Here is a 24,879-nt window from a genome sequence, read left to right as displayed (position 1 = left end):
CCTTATTCTAGGACCTCTATATCTAAATCAAAACCACAATGGGCTATTATCTCCTACCACTTAGGATGGCTATTACTAAAAAGCAAAAAATATCATGGGTTGGCAAGATTGTAGAGAAATTGGAACCTTTGTACACTGCTGATGGAAATGCAAGATAATTCTGCCACTATGGCAAACGGTATGGAAGTTCCTTTAAAAACTGAAATTGGGGGGGGACGACTGGGTGGCTCAATCAGTTAAGCATCTGCCTTCAGCTCATTTCGTGATCTCAGGGTCCTAGGATCAAGCTCTGCATCAGGCTCCCTGCTCGGTGGGAAGTCTGCTTCTCCCTCTCCCTCTGCCCTTCCCCACTCTCATGCTCTGTTTCTCTCTTTCAAATAAATAAAATCATTAAAAAACCTTGAAATTGGGAGCGCCTGGCCAGCTCAGTCAGTGGAGCATGTGACTCTTGATCTTGGGGTTGTGAGTTCAAGCCCTATGGTGGATGTAGAGATTGCTTTAAAAATTAAAAAACAAAAACAAACAAAAAAACCCCTAAAATTGACCTGCCATATGACCTTGCAATCCATCTTCTGGGTATACATCCAAAGAACTGAAATCGGTATCTCAAAGAGGTATGTGCCCTCCCGTATTCATCACAGTACTATTTACAATAGCCAAGACACGGAAACAACCCAAGTGCCCATTAATAGAAGAATGGATAAAGAAAATGTGGTGCATTCATTCAGTAGATTATCCAGCTTTAAAAGCAAAGAAAATCCTATAACTTGTGACAACACGGATGAGCCTAATAGACACGATGGCAGTCACAGAAGGACAAATACTGCATGATTCCACTTCTATGAGGTTTTTAAAACAGTTAAACATAGAAGCAGAGAATACAGTAGTGGTTGCCAGGCGCTGAGAGGTAGGGGAGATGGGGAGTTATTCAATGGGAACAAAGCAGCAGTTACGCTAGATAACCAAGTCTCAGAGATCTAGTATTTATCATAGTGCCCACAGTGAACCACATAGTGTTGTGCACTTGAAATTTGTTAAGAGGGTAGATCTCATGTCAGGTATCCTTACAAAACAACATCAAACAGCAACAGATATGAAAAAAAACCACCAACAACCACCACAAAGGGACACAAAAGAAACTATGGAAAGTACTGGGTATGTCTATTACCTTTCCTGTGGTAATATTTACACAGATGTTTGCATTTACCTAAGCTTAACAAATTGTATACATTAAATATGTGTAGTTCTTTGTACACAAGTCATATCTCAATAAAGCTACTAAAATTGTAATTGTGGTACATATATATCAAAGGCTATATAAATACTGACATTATAATTTAGGAACACACTGCTATTTGGTTTTTTTTGTTTTGTTTTTGTTTTTAATCCAGGAAATTAGGGAATTCTTCCCCTAGGATGTGAGGTATAAGAGGTGAATTTTACTCATTAGTTAATATTGTTTCAGTACCTATTATATGCCTGAAACTATCCTTAAAAACTAAGGGATGACACTAAACAAGACAGAGAAGCTTCCCTCAAAAAGCTTACTACTTTTCTCTCCAACTAAATTGTAAACAAGTGAGAAAGTATAGATAAAGTAATTTCAGATAGTGATAAGTACTATTAAACCATTAGACCCTGACTAGTGGTGGAATGATCATTTCAATTTGAACTGAGATGAGAAGGATGCATGGGAGCCAACAGAATCAAGATCTTGGAAAAGAGTATTTCTGCAACGGTAAGAACTTTGACAACCCTGATGCCAGAATGGGATCAGTACATTCAAGGAACATTCTTCTCTTGCTCTCTATACTCCAGCTGTGTTGACCTGTACTCCCTAAAACATAACAACTCTTTCTTCCTCAAGAACATGCTATTCTTTTTTTCTGGATTTTGTCCCACCCAGCCTCCGACTAGATCCCTATAGGGGTAATTCTTTCACCTCATTCATTCCATGCTTTGAAATGTCACTTCCTCAAAGAGACCTTCTACGGCCAAGTGTATCTAAAATATGACCCACACTACAAAGAATTGTCCAAACCCTGAGCTGCTCAATAGGAGCAGCCACCAGTCATGCCTATCTATTTAAATTTAAATCAATTAAAGTTAAATAGAACTAGAAAACTAAATATTCAATAAAACTAGCCAATTGCAAATGCTCAATACCTACATGTGACCACTTTATTGGATGGCACAGAGAACATTTTGATCATTACAGAACTTTCTGTTGGACAATGCTATTCTAACTTGCTCTAACCCTTGCAGAGCACTTGTCATCACCAGCTTGTATTTGTTTACTAATTCTCTTCTCCACTTTAAAATCCATGAAGGCAGGGAATTTCAGTAACTAGCTTTTTTATTTATGTATTTCAAGTGCTTAAAAGAGGGCCTGATGGTAATTAGGCACTAAGTAGTTGGATGCATCAATGAAAGGCTGTGTGACTAGAAGACAATGAAATAGTAAAATGACCATTCTTGTCTGACGTCTCATCTGTCAAAATTTTTATTTTTGAATTTTTTTAATCAAAGTATTTAAAAATTAAAAAATTACAATGAAACCATTTTTTTGGTCACTAAGTGAATAATTTATCATGTAATTTTTTTTTTAACATTTTGGCATCTCCTTTCATTTTCCCAAAAGTGTCCTAGTATGCTCAACATGACATGTAACTGTAGCTAAAGGAGAGTGTTTTATGAAACTAGACATAGAACTAAGCTGGAAACAGATCATGTAGACCCTTAGAGGAGACTGGGTTTTATCCTATAAAATAAAGTAGTGTATACTTATTCTAATTGCAATGGGAAGCCACTGAAGGGTTTAGTATGGGATATGATTTATCTAATTTTATTTTATTTTTTTATTTATTTTTAAATATTTTATTTATGTATTTGAGAGAGAGAGCCAGCACAAGCGGGGTGAGGGGCAGAGGGAGAAGCAGACTCCCCGTTGAGCAGGGAGCCCGATGTGGTCTGAAGCCACCCTGATGCCCATGATTTATCTAATTTTAAAGCTAAGTTATAATAAGCCTGTTCCAACAACAAGCTTGTTGGAAAGGCTATCTTCCCTAAAAGAATAGTCACAATATGCACAGTCCCAGGTAAGACTGAGCATGGATGGATCTCAGTAGTTAAGAAGAAAGTGGCAAAACATAAAGCTTAATCAGTAGGCAGTGACCAGGTTCTGGGTGCCATAAAGGTTATGTATAATATCCGTTTCATTAGAATTGTAAGAAGCCAGAGAATGAGCTTAAACTGAAAAGTAATATAACTGGTTTTGCCTTTTAAATGGGGTGCTCTGGAGACAGTGATGAGAAAGGAATGTCAGAGAGTAGTAATGGAGGGAGGTTAAAGCAGTTAGTTGGCTCTTACATGCCCTGATAAGAGAAGAGGATGTTGTAGCCTAGTGGTAGAACAGTGAGATGGAGAATTATGGGTGGTTTAGTGAGACATTTGGGAGATATAATCTAAGACTGAATAATTAGCTATGGGGCAAGAAGAATGGATATTTGACTTGAATGGCTGAGTGAATGTTGGTACCCTTTACTGAAATGAGAAGCTCAAAAGGAGTACTTATGAGAAAGATTAAAAGTTCCATTTTAGTCAAGTTGAAGTTCAGGCACCTGCAACATATCTGAGGTGAAATATCCGGTTAATCATTAGATACAAAGGCTGAAGGTCAGGAGAGAATTAAAGATACACATTTGGGGCTATTGGCATATAGGTGTTAAAAGAAATAGTGGGTAGGGATTCCTGGATGGCTCAGTCATTAAGCTTCTGCCTTCGGCTAGGGTCATGATCCCTGGGTCCTGGGATCGAGCCCATCAGGCTCTCTGCTCAGAGGGGAGCCTGCTTCTCCCTCTCCCGCTCCCCCTGCTTGTGTTCCCCCTCTCACTGTGTCTCTGTCAAATAAATAAATAAAATCTTAAAAAAAAAAAAAGAAATAGTGGGTATGTCTGGGGTCACTTTCTTCCTAAGGAATGCCATCTTTCTAAAACATTTTTAGAGATAGATATGAGATCTCAGATATCATTTAGTCCAACTCTCTTATTTCTGGAATTAATAAACTATGTATCCAGAGAGAGGAAATGATTTAAGGACCACGTAGTAGAGATTAAGTGTTAGAGAGAAAGAAAAAAATGTGGCAGGCGGCTGGTGGCATTCAAAATTCTTCTGTCCAAAATGCAGTCCGGCATCTTTATATTGTACTATGTATCTAATTATATTGTAGCATGAAAACCCCATAAAATAAAATGTCATCTAGCTTACTTTATTTATATGTAAAATTTTTCTGGTCTATAAAAGATCACATTATACCTATGGATTGGTACAGGAATACTATGTGATTATGATTAATTACAACCACTAAGAGTTCAAGCTATTGTTATGCTATTAATTAGCTTAATGAAGCATTAATTTATATTGAAAATGTGATACTAGTATGGTTTTATTTTGAGAAATCAATACCTCATTAACAAGTTATTGCTGTATCTATGGGCATCACTAGATTAATCTCTTAGTGTAAAAGAAGCAACATTCCAAATAGCAGAAACAAGACTTAAATTCATGAAGTGTTTTTATGTTTATTTGAAAGGAATATATATTTTCATTCTATAGAAAATGCATGATCACTCTAGTTCTATCCCTCTCTTCAGTTCTAACAATTCTGGGACATGGTCCCTTTCTTAGTGTTTATGATAATGGAAATAAGTGCATCATTTAATAATTATCATGTAGTATAATACAAAAAAAATCTAAAATGGTGCACTCTTTTCCATCTCTGTTCTTTATGGCACATAAAGGAATTAAAAATACTTTGTGTAGGGGACACCCGGGTGGTGCAGTTTAAAGTGTCAGACTCTTGATTTCGGCTCAGATCATGATCTCAGGGTCATGAAATGGAGCCCCATGTCAGGCTCTGCACTGGGCACGGAGCCTGCTTGAGATTATCTCTTTCCCTCTCCCTCCTCCTCCCCTGCTCTCTTTAAAAACAAACAAACAAACAAACCATAAATGAATGAATGGATGGATGAATGGATGGATTGTCTAAGACCAGGATTCCTATCAATAAGTGAATATGCCATCTCGTTCCCTTCTAAGCTATGGAAAAAAATCATATTTACTCTCCATTCTTATGAATTTCAAAATTAAATCAGTTAAAGAATTCAACCATTGAAAGATCTTGGTCATGTCTCCAACTTGATCCTCTACCATCTCCCTTGCCCTTACTATATTCCAGTCACACTGATCTTTATGTTTCTTGAATGTTGCGAGCTCATCCCTGATTCAGGGACCCTACACTTACTGTTGCCTCTGCCTGACATTCTCTTTCCTCAGATCCTTCCACAGCTAGACCCTTTTCATCATGAAGGCATTGGTTCAAATACACTTTCGCAAATGCATTCCCTAACCACCACATCTAATGTAAATCTCCCTGCCCTTAGTTACTCTACCCCATTTTCATAATCTATGTACATTTATAGTAGCTATCACTTTCTATTATAAAACTATCTTTTTCGTTTACTTTTTAAATATAGTTTCCCTCTCTCTCCCACTAGAATGGCAGCTTCATGGGGCTTGGACCTTGTATGTCTTCAATGAATAGACCTAGCCTATCTCCTTCACTTTCTAGTTTGGAAGCTGGTGGTCCACTAATCCATCATAGTGCTGAGGCAAAAACCCTAAATTTTTCACTTGGAGTCAAGCACTCTATCTCACACATTATTTTAATCTATTTCATCTGAAGGGGTCCTGCTGGGGGCATTTAAGTATCTTTTAAATTTATAAATAAGAACTATAGTAAGATGATAGATAACATTTACTTAACACCATATAGGTGCCACTTTTACTAAGTGTTTTATATGCTTTAGCACATTTAATGCTTGCAGTAACTTTAGGCTAGAATGCCTTACTCTTAGATTTAGAGAAAGAGAGAAACAGAGATTCAAACAGGTATCTAAGTAATGTGCTCATGTTCACACTGCTGGGGCTTTGTGTTTTGTTTTGTTTTTAATGATTTCAAACACCAATATCATAATTACTTTGCTATGTTATGTTGTGTAAGCTTTATAAGATATTTTATTGGGAAGTGGGGGGGAAAAGGAATCTTCCAAGAAAAGCTAACCTGGGGATAAATAAATATCACAGCATATCAGACTGGCTACATTTGTATTCTTTGCAAGTTACAATGTGATGACAATATCAGCAGGAGCTTTCACTAGGTTATATCCTATTGATCACTAGACCAGTAGGCTGCTAGAAAGGTCCATGGCCTGAGGCTTGCTGATAGATTGTCATCACTATAACTTTTAAAGTGCCTAATGGAGAAATGTCAGCATTTGGGCCCCAAGGATAAAAAGATTAATAAAACTCACAAGCTCATATTTCACATGTATTTTCACCCCAAAATAAAATGAATCCAAATCCTGCATTCATCAAATTGATTTTTCTGTGTGTTAACATTAGAATTTCCTTTCAAGGTCCTCAAAAGTTCCTAAACGTCACAATAAATAATAGACTTAAACAGATTATTTAATGTAGAAAAAAAGAGAGACTCTTTAAGTTCTTTTTTGAGCAACAGATCCATTGATTATTTTCAGGGTTGTACAAAGTTTAAGGAATATATTTTTTTTCTCCCCGAGACCAAAGTGAGAAAAGTAGGAATCCATTGAGTTCTGTGTTATTTTTAATTCAACTAGAGAAGCTAGATTATATTTATATTGACATAGATTTCAACTTCATTTTTTCACAATGTCTAAAAACAAACAGGAATACATTAATGTCAAAATAATTTTAGTATCTTAGCTCCTTCTTTCAAAGAGCCTAATAAACTTTGAAAGGATCCTTAAACCCCTTCTATTTCCTTGGTCCTTAAAGAAACTGGAGTATTTTTTTTTCCATGTCTTTTCATTTTCCTGCCAAAATAATTCATTAATATTTCCCATTGACAGTTCATTGACCTGGACCCATTTAATGGAGAACAGAGTTCTCCATTTAATGAGATGTAGGAAGGATGGCAGTGTGATTGAAGGAGAAGGTTTCCTCTCAGAGTTTTCCTCGGAAGAGATGGGAAACTTGTGGTCCCTCAGTTTCCTAATGTGTAAGAACACGGAAGGTGAAATGAACTCGAGGATGGCTTTCTCCCTCAAGTGACCTTATCCTTAGACCTAAGAGCCTCCTTTCCTCTCATCCCATGGAAGCTCCTTGAATGCTATTCCAAAACATTCAGTGTCATGGAAACACTGAAATATATTTCAAATACATGTATATGTGCATCACCATGTTTCTTTTCTAGGTTATAAAAGTTTTATTGCATTGGATTCCAAAAAGAGTTCATGACAACAGCCCCCCTGCTATAGCTGAAGAGACACTGTCTACTTCCCAGCTGTACCTAGAAAAGGTTATATCTTAGAGTAGTGAAGAGAACATATTCTGGATTTAAACTCTTGGATTTCATTTCTACTATTTTTATTTATTTATATTTATTATGTTCAGTTAGCCACTGTATAGTACATCATTAATTATTGATGCAGTGTTCAATGATTCATTACACCCAGTGCTCATCACAACATGTGCTTTTAAAACACTAATTTTCTGACCTTGCACAAGCTACAAAATGTCTTTGTCTATCAGTTCTCTTATCAATTAAAAAGGACTAAAATAAAGAAAATTCTGTTTAAGTTTCCTTCTAAGGTTAAGTGAGATTCTGTAGGAAAATGTTTGGCACATGCTGAACACTCAATACTATTTTTATTTATGTTTTTAAATAAAATGGTCATATGGATTACATCATGTGTTTACCTTTTGAATATGTAAGTAGAAAATAGACCTTCAATAAATATGTGTGAAATGCATAAATGAATGAATAGACAAACTAAGGCTTTTGATTAGGTCAGTAAATATCTAACTTTGATCAAAATCAGAGATGAACCATCTAGTCCCAAGTTGTGCTGACTAGTGAAGGATTGTTAGAGAGAAAACTGAAAATTCTCAGTCATTTTCTCTTTTTCCCATTTCTTTCCCTAGTACCAAAACTCTCAGGCAATGTTACCATGTAAACAAACAGCCAGCTAAAAATCATGTTTTATTTCTTTGCACTCACAAATATAATTTCTCCCAAATCACTAACCCAAATGGACTGTCTAGGTAATGTTTTTTATACGAAAACAATCGTGGATCACTACCTCAAAAACTAATGATGTATGGTGATTAACATAACATAATCAAATAAAATTAAAAAATAAATAGCTTAGACTAATGTCCCTAGTACATACTCTATTTTGAAGCTTTCTTCCTCAATTTTCTCATTCAGAATGTTCATTCAAGGTGCTACCCTGATGCATTAATACCTGTAAAAATGAGGATTAAAAAAAGTGTGTGTTTTGTTCTTGTAGACTAATTGAGCACTGTTACTATTTCAATTATTAGTAGTAAGTGCTTAGCAGACATCTGTTAATGCTGGAGTTTTCAGTAGCCTTGTTCTGTAACAGCTGGAGATCTGAAATAATGATCTCTGAAAACTAAATTCACCTTTAAAGTGCATTTTGTACTCATCCAATTTGAGGCATTTTTTACACATCTTAATTATTCCAGACTTGAGACATGGTTTGGGTACATTAGAAAGAGCCAGACTCAAGGTGGCCATAGCTCTAGTAACTGTTCCTCTTCTAATTAGCAGTGAGATTTCTGAACAACTCTTACAATTCCCAGGCCTTGGTTTCTTCATTTGTAAAATTAAGGGTGGGAGTAGTTGCCTAGATGATCTCTATGTTGTTGGCCAAATAATCCTGTGATCCTACCTCTGTAACTTAATGACAAGAAGTTAATAACTTGAGTATTTTTAAAAAAATAAGTCCCATAGAGTTCCTGTTAAAATCAGCCTGAAGACATCCACATGTTTTCTTTTTTCTTTTTTTTTTTTTTTAAAGATTTTGTTTATTTATTTGAGACAGAGAAAATGAGAGAGACAGAGAGCACATGAGAGGGGGGAGGGTCAGAGGGAGAAGCAGACTCCCTGCCGAGCAGGGAGCCCGATGCGGGACTCGATCCCGGGACTCCAGGATCATGACCTGAGCCGAAGGCAGTCGCTTAGTCAACTGAGCCACCCAGGCGCCCCCACATGTTTTCTTTTGTTTTTTTAATTCATGGATGCATTTCCATGAAATAGCTTAACACTGACAAATGTTACTTTTAAGTAGTTACTCAAAGGAAGCCTCATGTTATCCAAGTCAGGAAAGTATGCCAATGGTAGGTATGCAACCATTTTATACCTAGCTTGATACACTTTATATTCTTCCATCAAGCATTTGAGGAACACTTACTACATAGCAGCCATAGAAAAGAGAAGTAAGTCTCACATAGTCTCAGCCCTTAACAACCCAGAACACTGGGGATTTAGGATAAAGCTCTCAGGTTGAAAACAGTAAGACGGTGAACTAGGAAGACCCAGACCCTCTTTCTCTCTACAGAGACATCAATTCAACAATAGTTAGGGACCAGTTCCCTTTAAGCAAAATTCAGAGAACAGTTAAGAAGCTCCTGAACGCCCAGATGAATGTGAAACCAGCCACACTGAAACCAGGAGGAAAACTTGTGGTACTCACCATGGACCACCCTCCCAACTCAGCACGACATAATTAGGAGGTAACACCCTAGCTTCCAGGTTCTCCCTGTGGAAGTAAAGAGAAGACCGAAACAAATGTGTAATGTTCTGGCTTCTCAGGAGGCTTCCTGAAGGACTGGCTTGTGTTTTATCTGAATCAAATTCTAAAAGGAAAGGGGCTGTAGAGAACAAGTGTGAAGGTTTGAACTAGCATATCCTCACTCATCCTGAAGGTTTGGACTAGCATATCCTCACGCATCATAGCATCTACCATTGACTCAGTATGGAATGAGCTTCAGAAAACCTCCAACTCCAAAGATTTGGAACAGACGTCCAACGTTCCAGCTTTTAGGAGGAGTGCCCAAAGGACTGGTTTCTACCTCACTTCTTTTGGATGCTGACTGGGCCAGGCATATTCTCACCACCTGGAGGCTGCTGAGAACAAGAGAGCAGGGCAGCTTGCTGATGCTCCAGAAACCCTGTGGTTCCATGGAAAGAGAATGATACAGTTCAGGAGCCTATCACTGGGGTAAAAAAAGAGTGGATCACATGTCCAATTTTCCAAGGGTGGAGGAGTGTGCTGACAGACTGGTGTTTGTCTCACCTGTCGGAGCACTGAGGGAGCCTGGCATAATCAAGTATCATGGGACCCTTGAGAACAAGGGGGCTATGTGGCAGCTCCAGGGAAGGTGCAGTACTACAAACAGATACGAGAGAGAAGAGGAGATTATGAACTCCTGAAAAAAGAAAACAACTAATCTCTCTAATTGGGAATATACATGTACGATTCCAGAATAGACACATCAACAGAAAAGATCTGAAAGACCCCCAGAATCTCTAGCCTGGATGAATGGTAAAAATCTTTCCCTGTTCAAAGCCAGTCCATAATGACTTGAAGAGGTGGCTGTTTTTTCAAAAGCACAGATCTCAACAAAATGTTACAAAGCACATGAAGAAAGACGGAGACAGAGTCCAGTCAAAGGAGTAAAATAAATCTCTGGAAACCAACACTATAGAAATGGAAGTATATGAATTATCTGACAAATAATTAAAAATAACCATCATAAAGTTATTCAAAGAGCTCAGAAAAATAATACATGCACAAAATGAGAGTATCAATAAGGAGAAAATATTTTTTTTGAAAAACAAACATTGGATCTTAAGAATATAATACCTGAGTTGAAAAATTCACTACCAGACATTCAACAATGGACCTTGATCAATCACAAGAAATAATCAACAAACTCAAAGACAGGTCATTTAAATTATTCATCAGAAGAGTAAAAAGAAAAAAAGAAAGAAAAAGTGTAAGAAAGCCTAAGGGAATTCTGGGATACCATCTAAAGGACCGTAATAAAGATTGTAGGAGAAGAGAGACAGTAAGGGAAAAAACACTTATTTGGAGAAGTAATAGCTGCCAATTTTCCAAATCTGGGGAAGTAACAAGCCATTCAGATTCAAGAAACCCAGTAAACTCCAATTGGAATGTACCTAAAGTAGTCCACTCAGAGACACATTAAAATCAAATGGCATGGAGGACATTAGGAGAAGGAAGGGAAAAATTAAGGGGGGGGATATCGGAGGGGGAGACAAACCATGAGAGACTATGGACTCCAAGAAACAAACTGAGGGTTTTAGAGGGGAGGGGGGTGGGGGGGATGGGTTAGCCCAGTGATGGGTATTAAGGAGGGCACGTATTGCATGGAGCACTGGCTGTTATATGCAAACAATGAATCATGGAACACTACATCAAAAACTAATGATGTACTATATGGTGACTAACATAATAAAAAAAAAGAAAAAAATACAAAAAAAATTTTTTTAAATCAAATTGTAAAACGTCAAAGACAGAATTTTTTCAAGCAGCAAGAAAAATGGACTTATCATAAAGGAACCCCCCCATAAGATTATCAACAGATTTCTCAGCAGAAACCTTGCAGGACAAAAGGGAGTGGAATGATATATTAAAAATTTTGAAATAAAAGAACTGCCAACCAGGAATATTCTATCTGGCAAACTGTCTTTCAAGAGTGAAGAAGAATTAAAGCCCTTCCCAGATAACAAAAGGGAGTTCATCAGCACTAGATCTATCTTATAAGAGATGCTAAAAATAGTCATTTAAATTGAAACAGAAGGATTCTAAAGAGTGACATGAAAGCATGGTGAAGGTAAATATATAAGTAAAAAATATTGTACTACAATAATGGAGGTAAGAAAATCACCTTGAATTCAAGCATGGAAGTTAAAAACCAAGTATAAAGAAACTATAATTATAAAAATATGTTAATGGTACACAATATAAAAAGATATAATTTGTGACATCAATAACACAGATTGAATAAGAGGAGGAAAAGAGTAGAATTTTGTATGGTACTCAAGTTATTCTAGCTTAAAATAGATTGCCTTAACTATAAGGTGTTTTGGGTGAGCCCCATGGTAACCACACACACATACACACACACACAGAGACAAATAACTGTAGAAGATACACAACAGCAGAAAGGAATCAAAATATGTCACTAAAAATAAATCAATAAAACACAAAGAGAAGAAGGAAAAGATCAACAAAAAACTTGTAAGACAGAACACCTAACAAAATGGCAATAATAAGTCCTTCTATGAGTAATTACTTTATATATAAATGGTTTAAACTCCCCAATAAGAAGACTCTATAGAGTGGCTGAATGGATTTAAAACAAAAAAAATCCAACTCTATGCTATTTACAGGAGTCTCACTTTAAATACAGGATACACTTAGGCTGAAAGTAAAAGAATACAAAAATATATTCCATGTAAATGGTAAGCAAAAGAAAGCAGGAGTGGCCATGCTTATGCCAGACAAAATAGACTAACTCAAAAACTGTCAAAAAAGATGACAAAGGATATATTATAATGATGAAAGTGTCAATTCACAGGGAAGATATAACAATTACGCATATGCATCCATCCTCAGAATACACGGATACATGAAGCAAAGACAGAACTAAAGGGAAAAATAGACAGAAATACAATAATAATGGGATACTTCAATAACCCTCTTAAAATAACGGATAGGTCATTCAGACAGAAAATCAATAAACGGAGGACTTGAACAACACTATAGACCATGTGGATCTAACAGACATATACAGAACATTCCACCCAATAGCAGTAGAATATACATTATTCTCAAGAGCACATGGAACATTCCGTAAAATAAGCTGCATGTTAAATCACAAAACTAGTCTTAACAAAATTAAGACAATTAAAGTCATGCTAAGTATCTTACCTGACCACACCAAAATAGAACTAGAAATCAACACCAAAAGGAAAACTAAAACATTCACAAACATATGGAAATTCGACTAAGCAGTCTTGAATTACCAATGAGTTAAAAAGAAGAAATCAAAAGGGAAATTAAAAAATATCTTGAGACAAATGAGAATTTAAGTACAACATAACAAATTTCATGATATGCAGGAAAAGCAATCCTAATCAAAGTTTATAGTGTTAAATTCTACATTAAAATATAAGAAATATATCAGAATGCAACCTAACTTTACAGCTCAAAGAACTAGAAAAAGGACTAATTAAGCCCAAAATTAGAAGGAAGGAAGGAAATAATAAAGATTAAAAAAGAAACAAATGAAATACATAGCCAAAAAAATAGAACAAAACGGAGTTAATTTTTTAAAAATATAAATGAAATTGAAAAAACTTTAAGAAAAAAGAGCAGACTGTAACTGATGCCACAAAAATAAAAAGGATTGCAGGAGACTACAATGAACTATTGTATGCCAAAAAATTAAATACTTAAAAGAAACATATAATAAATAAGAAAATTCAAGGAATAATCAAAACCTTCCAAACAAAGAAAAGCCTGAGACCAGAGGGCTTTACTAGTGAATTCTATGGAACATTTAGAGAATTAATGAATCTCCTTTGTCAAATTCTTCCATCAAATTGAGAAGAAGCCAACACTTCTACACTTATTTTATGAGTCCAGCATTACTCTCATACCAAAACCAAAAACACTACAGGAAAAGAAAACAAGAGGCCAATACCCCTGATGAACATAGATGCCAAAAATCCTCCACAATATACTAGCAAACTGAATTTACCAGCATGTTGAAAGGACAATACATCATGATCAAGGAGGTTTATCCCTGGGTTATAAGGATGTTTCAACACACACACAATAATAAATGAGATCGTCGTATGAAAAGAACAAAGGACGAAAATCACATGATGCAGAAAATTCCCTTAACAAAATTCAAAATCCTTGCATGATAAAAATGCTCAACAAACGATGTAGAAAAGAGATGTATCGCAACATAGTAAAAGTCATGTATTATAAGGCTACAGCTAACATTATCTTCAACAGTAAAAAACTGAAAGTTTTTCCTTTAAGGTCTGAAATACCTCAAAAATGCTCATTCCCACCACTTCTACTCAACATAGTACTAGAACTCCTAATTAGGTCAATTAGCATCTCCCTTAAAGAAAGCATCCAAATTGGAAAGAAGCAAAATTATCTTTGTTCACAGAGGACATGATCCTCTATGTAGAGAGCCCTAAAAACGCTACAGAAAAGTATTAGAATTAATAAACAAATTTAGCAACATTGCAGAATATACAATGAACAGATACAACCATCAGTTTCTGTACACTATACAATAACAATGACAATCCAAAATGCAAAGTTCAAAAACAGCCCCATCAACAAGAGCATCAGAAGAAATAAAATACTTAGAGATAAATTTAACCAAAGAGGTAAAAAGACTTGTACAATAAAAACTACAAAACAGTGCTGAAAGAAATTAAAAGATATACAAATAAATTGGAAGATATTCCACATCCATGAGTTGAAAGACCTAATATTGTTAAAATGTCCATACTATATTAACTACATAGTCAATATAATCCTTATCAAAATTCCAAGGGCAATTTTGCAGAAATTAAAACAAAACAAAAACTAAAATCGGGGCGCCTGGGTGGCTCAGTTGTTAAGCGTCTGCCTTCAGCTCAGGTCATGATCCCAGGGTCCTGGAATCGAGCCCTGCATCGGGCTCCCTGCTCCACGGGAAGCCTGCTTCTCCCTTTCCCACTCCCCCTGCTTGTGTTCCCTCTCTCACTGTGTCTCTCTATGTCAAATAAATAAAATCTTAAAAAAAAAAAAAAATCTAAAATTTATATGAAACCACAAAGGGCCCCGAATAGCCAAACACAACCTTTACAAAGAACAGAGATGGAGGCATTGCACTTCCTGACTTGAAAACATATTACAAAAATCTACTGATCACAAGTATGGTGTTTGCATAAAGACAGACATACAGATGAAAGGAACAGACCACAGAGCCCAGGATTCATGGACTACAGTAAGATGAAATATGGTGCAGCTACTTTAAATGCTGATGTAAATATACTAATTAACATGGAAAGATAGCCATAGTATTGAAATGGAAAAACATAGTATAAAGATTTACTTACAAAGAAATCTATGGATAAGTCCATCTTTGTTTTAAAATTTTTATATAGAGAAACATTTTTATGTAAGAAATCTGGAATTATATACACAAAATATTAATACTAGTTTTCTCTACAGAGTATAAAATGAGTAATATCTTTCTCCTTTATGTTTTTCTCCATTTCTTGATTTGGCAGTGCACATACATTTGAAACTGGGCTTGTATGTGTGTGGAGAGACACAATAATGCTGTGTAAATTAACAGGCATGGTCTCATGTGAATATGGTGATCTCAACTTGAAAGCCAAGGAAATGGAAGAGACATATTATGAAAATCTCCTTGCATGTCTTTCATCATAGTTTCAGCTTTATCTCCCACTCCCCTTTGCCTCCATAGATGCCCTCCCAGGAGCCCTGAATCTCTCAGTCCTCAAAATATCTGCAGCATTTAATGTTTATATGTTTCATATGTACTCACGGGCTTAACATCTGTTACCTTCAGTTTTTAGCTTTTTCTCACATGCCTATGTTTTGCTTCTTGAACTAGTTTTTAAGTTCCATGAGGACAAGCATTCATGTCTTGCATGGGTTTACCCAGCTGTTTAGAGATTTTAAACACTGTTTATTTTGCTCACACTACAGCTGTTGTTTTAATCCACTTCTGATTATTCTGTTTTTTAATCAGTCATTGACTTGCACACCACCATGGCTATGTTCATTGGTGTTCCCTCACCCTAGAAACTCACCTCTCTACACTTTCTGCCTGAAATACTTTTAGTAAGCCTTCAAACCCACCTCAAATGTTTCATCTTCTCTGTAGCTGTCCTGGACTTCCCTACCTCGCACCATTCACCTCTGCTCTGAGGTTCTGCATAGCCTTGTCACAGTGCATTATAATTATTTCTACAGTACACTGTTAGCACTGTGAGAGCAAGATGATCTGTCCCTTCACATTCCATGCCTCGTATATAGTAAATACTCAATAAATGTGTGAATTGAATGGGGTGCAAGGTACAAAGGTACAAAGACTCTGTAAAAGGTAAGCTACCCATGTTTTAGACCAGCCCTGTGCCTCTTCACAACGTGATTCTGTATTTTCTCAGCAATGAATTTAAAAGGTAAAATAGTTCTGAGTTGGGGGATTCTCAGGGGAAATAGTAAACATCCTAGTATTCACAGTTCATCTTTGAGTCTTGGTCTGAACTGATAGAATATCAGGCATACCCTTGTTAAAGTCTCTATCAAAATTTGCACTGATGCCAAGATTATTCCTGAAAAATCCATTGCTTTAAATTAATCCTCCCTTCCATTAGTAAAGATAATTGAAAACCGAAGCCAACCAAAACAACACTTAAAGTACACCCAGAAGATCTGGAAGCATAGAAACACAAAAACTGAGCTGACAGTAGGTGTCCTAATAACTATCATTTCACCAAGATCTCTTTATTACACGTCTGTGAATTGCTAAATGCTGTCAGTAGTCTTTCAGAAAGAAGCACTATGTGGTCATGTCCCTCGTGGGAGGAACTATGCCAGGAACAATACTGCTCATGTCATTAGTGTGTAGTGAACAGATGCTGTGAAGTGTTCACAGGAAAGTCCCTTTGCAACTGGTCTAGTCTGCGTTCTCATTATAGGAGATGCCAAGCAGGAAAGGCTTGGGTCAGGGCATCCCTCATGCTCCTGGAGATAATATCATTGGCAGTTTTGGCCTTTTTCATTCAATAACTATCTTAATTTCCCTTATTCTCTCTTGAGCCATATGTTATTTGACTGTAAGTGGCACATTTACAGGGCAGAAAACTTTCTCTACTTCACTCACATTAATCTGCTGTAAAAAATAATGACTGTTACTTCAGTCTGCACCTTGGCTCTGTTCTCTAATTGAGTTTTCTGAGCAAGAATCAGAGCAGCAGCCTTTTGGGCCACTTTACCTCTGTCTACCCCTAGACAAAATGCAGCAAGGTGACACTGAATTTCATTACTGCAGAGAAAATGGACTCTTAAAGACTCACGGACTTGAGGACATGGGTCACTCCTATAATGTTTAATTCTTTAAAAAATAATAAAGAATCCTCCCCATAACAAACTTCCTCTAAAAAGTTTATCTTGGAAGTATTTTATTCAGAGTCTTTTTCAAAATTAACTACTAGCCAAAAAATAATATGATCTCTTCTCAAGCAGTTACAGCACCTCAGAATTTTAGGGCTAGAAGACAATTTAAAAGGAATCTTAATCAATTCTTTTATTTCATAAATGAAAGAGGGTCAATGTGACAGGCTCAATGATTTCCCAACTACCATACCATTTTTTAGGGACAGGACTCAGTCTAGAATTCAAGCCTCCTAACTCTCAGCAGGGGGAGCATCTTCAATTAGTTTTTTGTACCAAAGAGGAGACAACTGTTTTACTACATGATGATATCAGTAGAATCATAATATTCATTTGATTTTAATCTATAATGCAGACAAATAAACATTTACAACCAAAAAAGAATAAACCCTCTAATTACCAGAGAAAAACGGCTAATGTCAGAATAAACCTCTTGCCTCATGGCAGGGGTCAACTTCAGAATACTGATATGGGACACATGTTTGATCAAATAAGTGATTCATTAGATTCAATCAGATGCCAAAAGCAACCACTCAATTCAAACAAATCAGGGAAACAACAATTCCAAATCGTTCTACTCAGAAGTGAATGAAATATATTACTTGATATTCAGAAATTAAAGGAGCAAAAGGCAAATAAAAGCATAGCACTAGAATTTTCCCTGGGAAACTATAGACATAAGGAAAAAAGAAAACCATGTAATGATGTGTTTAGACAACTTAGAGCACACATGCTTTTGCTCATGCCCCCTTAATTGTCCCTACCCAAAATATGTGTGCTCTTGTCATGGATGCTTATAAAACCTTGGTCCACCACTCCAGCCATAGTTGACTGTACTACAGCAGGTCACCAGAACCAAGCTAGGACAATCAGTACCCCCTTCTCTAAGAGTCTGAATTAGGACAAGAAGAATCAGTCTCACTAAGTGACTGGAAGTCTAAGATGACAAGAAAAGATATACACTCTAGTTGGACTGAGGAGTTAGCAGATGCACAGAAAATAGAGTTTTGGTTGTAATAACTGCTTTAAGAAAAATAAGTAAGAAATAAAGAAATCACAGTATCCTGTGATAAAGCAAAATGGAGTGAGAATTGTCTTAAGAGTCAAGGGTCAGGGACATCACTCTGAACTGGTGATTGTTTAACTGAGACCTAATGGGTGAGGAGCCAGCCATGCAAGGAACTCATTAAAAAGTATTTTATATAAAGTGTATAGCATGCACAAAACCATAAGGTGAGTACTTCTAAAGAACTGAAAGCAGCCACTGTGATTAGAACAGAGTGAATTACGAAGATAGAGAATGAGTTTGAAGACTGTTCTATATAGCAGGACCAACTGTCCCCATTTGCCTGGGGCATTAGGAGCCTGTCACCCAAGCAAAATTATTCACAGCATTCTTTTTAGTCTCCAGTTGTCCCAGTTTGGACAAGGAATTATATGGTCATCCTATAATTTCTTACCCAGAAGTAAGAATTTCTATTTTCCTCCACAGGCAAGAGGAAACCAATGATGGTTGTAAGGGAGAAGTGTCAAGAGCAAATCCATATTTTGCAGAAATCACTATAGTCAAGAGTATGAATTATAGGTGTGGGGAAGGAGCAAGATGGCAGAGGTGTAGGAGATCTAAATTTAGTCTGGTCCCAGGAATTCAGCTAGATAGGGATCAAACCATTCTGAACACCTACAAACTCAACAGGAGACCAAATAAAAGAACGGCAGTAACTCTCTGAACAGAAAAGCGACCACTTTCTGGAAGCAGGGACCCAACAAGCAGCAGATCCGGGGAGACTTCCCTTCCTTCCCCAGGAGGAACTGCACAGGAGCGCACCGCAGGGATCTGCTGGGTTTGGAGACTCCAAAGAGGGTCGTGTGCCAGAGATAGAAAGGCTCGGTCACAGGCCGGATGAACACAGATTGCGGCCAGAGACCAGGAAGACAGGAGTGATTGACTGCTTTTCTCTGGGAGCACACTGAGGAGTGGGGCCCTGAGTTCTTGGCTCCTCTGGGGCGGAGATTGGGAGGCCGCCATTTTCACTCTCGTCCTCCAAAGCTGTACAGAAAGCTTGCAGGGAACAAAAGCTCCTGAGAGCAAACCCGAGCAGATTACTTAGCCCAGACCTGGCAAAGACATTTGGGAACCACGGCAACAGGCCCCTCCCCCAGAAGATCAGGAAGAACAGCCAGCCAAGACCAAGTTTACCGTTCAATGAGAACCGCAGAATGCTGGCATTAGGGGAATACAACACATAGAATTTATGGCTTTTTTCCCATGTATCTTCAGTCTTTCAAAGTTAATTTTTTTAATTTTCTTTTTTTTTAATTTTTTTCCCCTTTTTCAACCAACATCTTATCAATCCCTTTTTTAAAAATCTTTTTTATTTTTCATTTTTAGAGTCATTCTATGCCTTCATAGTAGTTAACCTTATTTTGGGGTGTGTGTGTGTGTGTGTGTGTGTGTATGTATATATATATATATATAAAATTTGTTCTCTCTTTAAAATTTTGGGATACGGTTTCTTCTAACAGACCAAAATATACCCTAAATATCTAGTGTATGGCTTTGTTCTAGTGTCCTGCCTGATCACATTCTCTCCCCCCCTTTTTTTTAAATTTCTCTTCTATTTTCAATCAACTTCTTATCTTATCAATAACTTTTATAAAATATTTTATAATTTTCATCTTTACAGTCATATTCCATCCCTTCATTGTATTAACCCTTATTTTTGTACATATATAAGCTTTTCTTTCTTTAAAATTTTGGGAGGCACTTTCTTCTAAAGACCAAAATATGCCCAAAATCTAGTGTGTGGCACTGTCTATTCACCAGCCTGATCATATTTGATCATATTCTTTTTTTTTTAATCTTTTTCTTTTTCTTTTTCTTTTTTCTTTCTTTCCCTTTCTTTTCCCCCGGTTTCAGGTCTGACTTGTTTAGTGTATATTTTTCTGGGGTCATTGTTACCCTGTTAGCATTTTGTTCTCTCATTCATCTATTCTCCTCTGGACAAAATGACAAGATGGAAAAAATCACCTCAAAAAAAAAAAAAAAGAACAAGAGGCAGTACCGACTGCCAGGGACCTAATCAATACAGATTTTAGTAAGACGGTGGAACTAGAGTTCAGAATGATGATTTTGAAGATACTAGCTGGGCTTGAAAAAGCATGGAAGATATTAGAGAAACCCTTTCTGGGGAAATAAAAGAACTAAAATCTAACCAAGTCGAAATCCAAAAGGCTATTAATGAGGTGCAGTCAAAAATGGAGGCTCTAACTGCTAGAATAAATGAGGCAGAAGAGAGAATCAGTGATATAGAAGACCAAATGATGGAAAATAAAGAAGCTGAGAAAAAGAGAGATAAACAACTACTACATCATGAGGGCAGAATTCGAGAGATAAGTGACACCATAAGATGAAACCATATTAGAATAACTGGGATCCCAGAAGAAGAAAGAGAGAGGGGGGCAGAAGGTATATTGGAGCAAATTATAGCAGAGAACTTCCCTAATTTGGGGAAGGAAACAGGCATCAAAATCCAGAAGGCACAGAGAACACCCCTCAAAATCAATAAAAATAGGTCAATACCCCAACATCGAATAGTAAAACTTATGAGTCACAGAGACAAAGAGAAAATCCTGAAAGCAGATCGGGACAAGAGATCTATAACCTACAATGGTAGAAACAGTAGATTGTCAACAGACCTATCCACAGAAACCTGGTGGGCCAGAAACGACTGGCAGGATATATTCAGAGCACTAAATGAGAAAAATATGCAGCCAAGAATACTCTATCCAGCTAGACTGTCATTGAAAATTGAAGGAGAGATAAAAAGCTTCCAGGACAAGCAAAAACTAAAGGAATTTGCAAATCTGAAACCAGCCCTACAAGAAATATTGAAAGGGGCCCTCTAAGCAAAGAGAGAGCCTACAAGAAACTTAGACCAGAAAGGAACACAGACAAAATACAGTAACAGTCATCTTACAGGCAATACAATGGCACTAAATTCATATCTTTCAATAGTTACCCTGAATGTAAATGGGCTAAATGCCCCAAACAAAAGACACAGGGTATCAGATTCAATAAAAAAAAACATGACCCATTGATATGCTGTCTGCAAGAGACTCGTATTAGACCCAAAGACACCTCGATTGAAAGTGAGGGGGGTGGAAAATCATTCACCATGCTAATGGACACCAAAAGAAAGCTGGGGTGGCAATCCTTATATCAGAAAAATTAGATTTTAAACCAAAGACTATAATAAGAGATGAGGAGGGACACTATATCCTACTTAAAGGGTCTATCCAGGGGCACCTGGGTGGCTCAGATGGTTATGCATCAGCTCAGGTCATGATCCCAGGGTCCTGGAATCGAGCCCCACATTGGGCTCCTGGCTCAGTGAGGAGCCTGCTTCTCCCTCTCCCTATGCCTCTCTCCCTGCTCATGCTTTCTCTCTCTATCTCTGTGTCTCAAATGAATAAATAAAATCTTAAAAAAAAGGGGGGGGTCTATCCAACAAGAATATCTAACAACTGTAAATATCTATGCCTCTAACATGGGAGCAGCCAATTATATAAGCCAATTAATAACAAAAGCAAAGAAACACATCAACAACAATACAATAATAGTAGGGGACTTTAACACCCCCTTCACTGAAATGGACAGATCATCTAAGCAAAAGATTAACAAGGAGATAGACTTTAAATGACACACCAGACCAAATGGACTTCACAGATATATTCAGAACATTCCATCCAAAAGCAACAGAATACACATTCTTCTCTAGTGCCCATGGAACATTCTCCAGAACAGATCACATCGTAGGTCACAAATCAGTATCAAAATATCAAAATATCAAAATCTGATAATGATACAGTATCAGATATCAACTGGAATCAAAAGATTGGGATCATTCCCTGTGTATTTTCAGACCACGATGCTTTGAAACTAGAACTCAATCACAGAGGAAAGTCAGGAAGAACTCAAATGCAGGAGGCTAAAGAGCATCCTACTAAAGAAGGAATGGGTCAACCAGGAACTTAATGAAGAATTTAAAAAATTCATGGAAACAAATGAAAATGAAAACACAACTGTTGAAAATCTTTGGGATGCAGCAAAGGCTGTCCTAAGAGGAAAGTATATAGCAATACAAGCCTTTCTCAAGAAACAAGAAAGGTCTCAAGTACACAACCTAACCCTACACCTAAAGGAGCTGGAGAAAGAATAGCAAATAAAGCCTAAACCCAGCAGGAGAAGAGAAATCATAAAGATCAGAGCAGAAATCAATGAAATAGAAACTAAAAGAACAGTAGAACAGATCAACGAAACTAGGAGCTGGTTCTTTGAAAGAATTAACAAGATTGATAAACCCCCTGGCCAGAGTTATCAAAAAGAAAAGAGAAAGGACCCAAATAAATAAAATCATGAATGAAAGAGGAGAGATCACAACCAACACCAAAGAAATACAAACAATTATAAGAACATATTATGAGCAACTGTATGGCAGCAAATTGGATAATCTGGAAGAAATGAATGCATTCCTAGAGATGTATCAACTACCAAAACTGAACCAGGAAGAAGTAGAAAACCTGAACAGACCTATAACCACTAAGGAAATTGAGGCAGTCATCAAAAATCTCCCAAAAAACAAAAACCCAGGGCCAGATGGCTTCCCAGGGGAATTCTACCAAATATTTCAAGAAGAATTAATACCTACTCTTCTGAAACTGTTCCAAAAAATAGAAATGGAAGGAAAACTTCCAAACTCGTTTTATGAGGCCACCATTACCTTGATCCCAAAACCAGACATAAAACCCCATCAAAAAGGAGAATTACAGACCAATATCCCTGATGAACATGGATGCAAAAATTCTCACCAAAATACTAGCCAGTAGGATCCAACAGTACATTAAAAGGATTATTCACCACGACCAAGTGGGATTTATCCCTGGGCTGCAAGGTTGGTTCAACATCCACAAATCAATCAGTGTGATACAATACATTAACAAAAGAAAGAACAAGAATCATATGATCCTCTCAGTAGATGCAGAAAAAGCATTTGACAAAGTACAGCATCCTTTCTTGATCAAAACTCCTCAGAGTATAGGGATAGAGGGTATATACCTCAGTATCATAAAAGCCATCTATGAAAAACCCACAGCAAATATCATTCTCAATGGGGAAAAACTGAGAGCTTTCCCCCTAAGGTCAGGAACACGGCAGGGATGTCCACTATCACCACTGCTATTCAACATAGTATTAGAAGTCCTAGCCACAGCAATCAGACAACAAAAAGAAATAAAAGGCATCAGAATCGGCAAAGAAGAAGTCAAACTCTCACCATTTGTAGATGATATGATACTTTATGTGGAACATAAAGACTCCACCCCAGAACTGCTATAACTCATACAGGAATTCAGTAAAGTGGCAGGATATAAAATCAATGCACAGAAATCAGTGGCATTCCTATACACCAACAACAAGACAGAAGAAAGAGAAATTAAGGAGTCGACTCCATTTACAATTGCACCCAAAAGCATAAGATACCTCGGAATAAATCTAACCAAAGAGGCAAAGAATCTGTACTCAGAAAACTATAAAATACTCATGAAGGAAATTGAGGAAGACACAAAGAAATGGAAAAATGTTCCATGCTCATGGATTGGAACAAAAAATATTGTGAAGATGTCAATGCTACCTAGAGCAATCTACACATTCAATGCAATTCCTATCTAAATACCATCCACTTTTTTCAAAGAAATGGAGCAAAGAATCCTAAAATTTGTATGGAACCAGAAAAGACCCCAAATAGCCAGAGGAATGTTGAAAAAGAAAAGCAAAGCTGATGGCATCACAATTCCAGATTTCAAGCTCTAGCCCCATCAAAACTTTTCCATACCTCACACTGTTCCCTCAGAACACCAACGTCATGGTGCCTGTACATGGATTAATCAATCCTTCCAATATGCTAAATCTTTCTGCATCTCTCTTCTCTATCAGCAGCTCACACTCTTCTAACAAACTTGCTCCACATAGATCAATGGAACAGAATAGAGAGCCCAGAAATGGACCCTCAACTCTATGGTCAACTAATCTTCAACAAAGCAGGAAACAATGTCCAATGGAAAAAAGTCTCTTCAACAAATGGTGTTGGTAAAATTGGACAGCCACATGCAGAAGAATGAAACTGGACCATTTCCTTACACCACACACAAAAATAGACTCAAAATGGTTGAAAGACCTCAACGTGAGACAGGAGTCCATCAAAATCCTAAAGGAGAACACAGGCAGCAACCTCTTCGACCTCAGCCGCAGCAACTTCTTGCTAGGAACATTGCCAAAGGCAAGGGAAGCAAGGGCAAAAATGAACTAATGGGACTTCATCAAGATAAAAATCTTTGCACAGCAAAGAAAACAGTCAACAAAACCAAAAGACAACCGACAGAATGGGAGAAGATATTTGCAAATGACATATCAGATAAAGGGCTAGTATCCAAAATCTATAAAGAACTCTTCAAACTCAACACCCAAAGAACAAATGATCCAATCAAGAAATCGAAAACACGAACAGACATTTTTCCAAAGAAGACATCCAAATGGCCAACAGACACATGAAGAAGTGCTCAACATCGCTCGGCATCAGGGAAATCCAAATCAAAACCTCAATGAGATACCACCTCACACCAGTCAGAATGGCTAAAATTAACAAGTCAGGAAATGATAGATGTT

This window comes from Mirounga angustirostris, unplaced genomic scaffold, assembly GCF_029215605.1.
Source record: "Mirounga angustirostris isolate CCGP_5_RB_7025 unplaced genomic scaffold, mMirAng1.0.hap1 SCAF_7, whole genome shotgun sequence".
NCBI classification, from domain to species: Eukaryota; Metazoa; Chordata; class Mammalia; order Carnivora; family Phocidae; genus Mirounga; species Mirounga angustirostris.
This window is presented reverse-complemented; position numbering follows the sequence as displayed.